Source organism: Erpetoichthys calabaricus, chromosome 6 (genome assembly GCF_900747795.2).
Source record: "Erpetoichthys calabaricus chromosome 6, fErpCal1.3, whole genome shotgun sequence".
Classification (NCBI taxonomy): Eukaryota; Metazoa; Chordata; class Cladistia; order Polypteriformes; family Polypteridae; genus Erpetoichthys; species Erpetoichthys calabaricus.
The window spans coordinates 172,274,555-172,279,861 of record NC_041399.2 but is presented as its reverse complement, the minus strand read 5'-3'; the positions used below and the strand labels follow the sequence as shown (position 1 = coordinate 172,279,861).

At 42.5% G+C, this 5,307-nt stretch overlaps 1 non-coding gene across 1 annotated transcript; it reads right to left on the bottom strand.

The window, feature by feature from the left end:
• Positions 1-1,055: 1,055 nt before the first annotated feature.
• Positions 1,056-1,128, bottom strand: trnak-uuu (transfer RNA lysine (anticodon UUU)). Its single transcript has one exon. It is a non-coding gene; the product is annotated as a tRNA-Lys (tRNA).
• Positions 1,129-5,307: the final 4,179 nt, after the last annotated feature.

Here is a 5,307-nt window from a genome sequence, read left to right as displayed (position 1 = left end):
TCTAACCGCCTCGTGCTTCTATTTATGAAGAGGATGTGGCAGCTGTGGCAATCAGCAACTCCTGGGAACAATTATGGATGCGGACCGCCTATCACCTGTGCACTTAGGTGAGAAACGCCCACATCACAAATTCCCCAGGACCTGCTTCAGCCACACAACCATGCCCCCTCACTAAGCCACGAGTGTGGTGATTATTTATTTAAAACTGGCCTTTGACGGGAGCTGTGGACCCACTATACCACAAGCAGCCAAATAAAGAAGGTTCCTTAAAGAAAACAGGCTGCAGAGTGCATGCAACCTCAGACTGGCCACAACAATGACTTGAAGCAAACAGCCAAGATAACACTGGAGTAGCTTTGAGACAACTCTCTGACTATCCTTGAATGACCGAGCCAAAGCCCAAACTTCATGAAAATATCTGTGGAGAGACCTGGAGATGACAGTTTACCGACACTTCCTATCAAACCTAATAGCTCGAGAGGGCCTGCTAGATAGAATGAGTTAAATTGCTTAAATCCAGTTGAGCAAAGCTTGTAGAGAGTTACCCAAGATGGCTTAAAGCTGTAATTGCCAAAAGTGCTTCTACAAGGTATTTAATTAAGGGTTTGAATACTGATATAAATGAGAAATTTCAGTTTATAAATTTTAATAAATTTGCAAACGTCTCTGAAAACATGTTTTCACTTTGTCATTCTGGGTTATTGAGCATAGATTGGTGGGCAAAAAAGGGCAAATATATCCATTTAAAATTAAATCTTTAACAATAAAGTGTGCAGAAAGTCCAGTGTGTAGTGGTAGAGTGGTCTGCAGTTCTGCCTCACAGGCCTTGAGTCCTGGGTTAAAACTCTGGGGCTAATAATAATTCTTTGCATTTATATAGCGCTTCTCTCACTACTCAAAGCACTCAGCAATTGCAGGTTAAGGGCTTTGTTCAAGGGCCCAACAGAGCAGAGTCCCTATTGGCATCTACGGGATTCAAACCGGCAACCTTCCGATTGCCAGTGCAGATCCCTAGCCTCAGAGCCACCACTCCGCCTCCAAAAAGTTGGCATTTTCGCCCGAACAGCGACTTGAACCCTGGACCCTCAGATTAAAAGTCTGATGCTCTACCGACTGAGCTATCCGGGCTCATAGGTGCTGCTTATATGGGATTTCCTGTAAGGTTCAAAAGATGTGCATGATATCAAGACTGGCATTTTAGCTGAAGTGGCAACTCTAATTTGACCTACTCGGTGCATTTGTGGATTTACCTTGAAGGTAACTGGCATCCTGTCCACAGCTTACCTTACACCCAAGGCTACTGGGTAGGCATCAGCTTCCTTTTACTTTGAACTACATCAGCAAGCTACAAAAATCAATACTGGATGCTGTATCCATGCAGATTAAATTTTATGAAAGGCATTAAAAAAAATAAGGCATTGTTAGATGGACAGGATTTTTAAACAAATAAGACACTGTTAGATGGCTGGGATTTATAAATTATATCTTCAAGATGAAGCTGTTGTATCATAAAACACTGTCCCAAACATAAATGTGGCTTTGTTCACAGATATCATTACACCGACCAAACAGTAATTTCTTTACTCATTTGTGAAAACCATGTACCTCATTTTTTTATCAATTTGAAAATGAATAGGTCATTATTTTAAAAATGTGCTATCACAACACAAGGGCCTTTTTGCACCAAAATAACCTTCATTCACGCCTTTAGCCTTGTGATTTGCCTTGGAGCGCTTCAGCACAAGTAACAATCTGTCATGTGTTACTGCTCACTTAATACCATGCAGATTCACGTGGAAACTAATTGTATAGGTTTCTTTTTTCTTCTTCCTCTTTCTTACTTGGTACTTGTTCAAAACAACACACTACTGTTTGAATGTACATACACGCATAAATTCTCCAGCCCACTTAATTCAGTTCAGGGTGATAAGGGTGACAAAGCCTATCCCAGCAGCACTGGACACAAGGCGCGACACACAGCACACACGCAAGTCCATACTCACACTCACAATGACGGCAGTTTACCGTTGCAGATCAACCTTCCTTATACATCTCTGTTGAATAAATTAATTGCTTGCTCAACATTACATAACCTTTTAGGACTGTGTCCTTCGTATGGCAGGGGACCTTGTCTGTCCCATAGATGTTTATAGCCATCTTGCATTTAATCTGTTTAATGGGAGGGCCAAAAGTATGAGAAATTCAAGAAGTGAGTTTCATGATGGTTCAAAACAAGTATAATGAGAACCTAGCCTTGAAGAGGAAGACTGGAAGCCAGGCCTAGGGGTGGAATTTGCCAGCAATCATATGGTGATCAGGACCCCCACCCCTGAGTACAGACAGTAGACTGGTTTGGCTAACTCCAAAGGAGTTGCAAGATACTGCAATGCTGGCTGCAAGGCAAAGGGTGGGAGTCAGATGACACTTCTGAATGGTCTAGATAAGGACTGTCCAACTCCGATCCTTCAGGGCCATTGACTGCAGGTTTTCCTTCCAACTCAATTGATTAATTAGAAACCAATCTTTGCCAATCTCAGACCTTATTTAATTTTATGGCTTGTTAGTCTGCGCAATGTAAGGCTCTTATATCGTAGATTTTTTCCTTTCCAAAGATATCATCCAAATGATTTGAAGCCTAAAATGGATAATATTCACATTTTTGTATTAAATGTTTTATTAAATCAAACAATGCAAGATGAACACACACAGATGTAACTGGAAAAAAAGCTAGATGGGGAACTGCTGGCTGCTTTGTCATTTACATCTTATTGCTAATAAGGAGCCATTAAACAGTGAATGCAGCTCTTTAGGTTTGAAATAAGCAATTAAGGGTGGGGAACCTTAACAAGCAAGACCACTAAAATGAAGCATCAAATTGTCACTTAAGCAATAAGTGCTTCATCGGCAGTAATTGAGTTCTCATTAAGAAACTGGGCTGGAAGAAAAACCTGCAGCCACTGTGGCCCTCCAGGACTGACTCTGCCCACCCCGGTCTAGATGAGGGGCGTCCAACTCCGATCCTTCAGGGCCATTCATCATTGACAGGTTTCTGCTTTTAACTGCCTTCTTTTCCCTTCGTTCCCTTTGATTTTTAAGACTCAATTCTCTAAATTTCTTCTTTTTTCTTTAAAAGGCTGCCAAACAATTTTCTCTGAAATTAAAAAAGTACATCAAATTAAGTCAAAGTCAAAATCAAACAAAAGTGAGCCAACAGATTTTTCCAACTAAGTCATGGCCTCAAACTCCAAACAATTTCACTCCAACAAATTTCTCAATTAGAAGTTGATTCTTGCTGTTAATTGAACCTGTTTAATTCTGTGGCTTGTTGCTGCTACTATTTTGCCGCAGCAGACATTTCCAAAACTGTTCATTTTCTTTTTTTCTAAGAGCACCATTAAAATGTTTTGTGGATCTGAGCAGATCAGCATTATTGAGATCTTCACCATTCTTTAATTTTAAATATTGTATTAATAGATAGATAGATAGATAGATAGATACTTTATTAATCCCAAGGGGAAATTCACATAGTCCAGCAGCAGCATACTGATTAAGACAATATTAAATTAAAGAGTGATAACAATGCAGGTATACAGACAGACAATAACTTTGTATGATATTAACGTTTACCCCCCCGGGTGGAATGGAAGAGTCGCATAGTGTGGGGGAGGAACGATCTCCTCAGTCCGTCAGTGGAGCAGGACATTGACAGCAGTCTGTCGCTGAAGCTGCTCCTCTGTCTGGAGATGATACTGTTCAGTGGATGCAGTGGATTCTCCATGATTGACAGGAGCCTGCTGAGCGCCTGTCGCTCTGCCACGGATGTCAAACTGTCCAGCTCCATGCCTACAATAGAGCCTGCCTTCCTCACCAGTATGTCCAGGAGTGAGGCGTCTTTCTTCTTTATGCTGCCTCCCCAGCACACCACCGTGTAGAAGAGGGCACTCGCCACAACCATCTGGTAGAACATCTGCAGCATCTTATTGCAGATGTTGAAGGGTGCCAGCCTTCTAAGGAAGTATAGTCGGCTCTGTCCTTTCTTACACAGAGCATCAGTATTGGCAGTCCAGTCTAATTTATCATCCAGCTGCACTCCCAGGTATTTATAGGTCTGTACCCTCTGCACAAAGTCACCTCTGATAATCACAGGGTCCATGAGGGGTCTGGGCCTCCTAAAATCCACCACCAGCTCTTTGGTTTTGCTGGTGTTCAGGTGTAGGTGGTTTGAGTTGCACCATTTAACAAAGTCCTTGATTAGGTCCCTATACTCCTCCTCCTGCCCACTCCTGATGCAGCCCACGATAGCAGTGTCATCAGCGAACTTTTGCATGTGGCAGGACTCCGAGTTGTTTTGGAAGTTCGATGTATATAAGCTGAACAGGATCGGAGAAAGTACAGTCCCTTGTGGCGCTCCTGTGTTGCTGACCACAATGTCAGACGTGCAGTTCCCAAGACGCACATACTGAGGTCTGTCTTTAAGATAGTCCACGATCCATGCCACCAGGTATGAATCTACTCCCATCTCTGTCAGCTTGACCCTAAGGAGCAGAGGTTGGATGGTGTTGAAGGTGCTAAAGAAGTCCAGAAACATAATTCTTACAGCACTAGTGCCTCTGTCCAAGTGGGAGAGGGATTGGTGTAGCATGTAGATGATGGCATCCTCCGCTCCCACCTTCTCCTGGTATGCGAACTGCAGAGGGTCAAGGGTGTGGTGGATCTGTGGCCTCAGGTGGTGAAGCAGCAGCCGTTCCATGGGATGGGTTAGCTGGTCATGTGATGACTTCTTTTGTATCTCATTATTGAGATATGGCTGCTAATTAGCAAATAAAGTAACAAATAAGGAGTCAGAGTTTTAAATTGCAAGTCAATCAAAATTAAGGCAAAAGAAGTTAAATAGCAGCAAAAATTGGTTACTAATTGAGAAACTGGTTCTAATAAAAACTTGCACGCCCCTGAGACCCTCCAGGATCAGAGCTGGACACTCCTAGTCTAGACCTTATCACTGTCTTAAGGCTTGACTCTTGGGAAACTTAGAAACACTTTGGGGTGTTTACAACATTAAAAAATTCTGGGCAGAGAGATCAAACTCACCGTTATGGTCATAGTTGGCTTTAGAACTAGACTTCTTTTCCTTTAATGGTCTCTCTCTTTCTCTGGACTCATGTTGGAAATAAAGATCCTGGGAGCATGTGGGTATGGGCATAAAGCCCCGGGTTGTGCCTTTGAAGGTTGTACTAACCGGATGAAAGAGATACTGTACTGTAGTTCAATTCAATTCTGAGCTACAGACTGGAAACCTATGGCTGATGT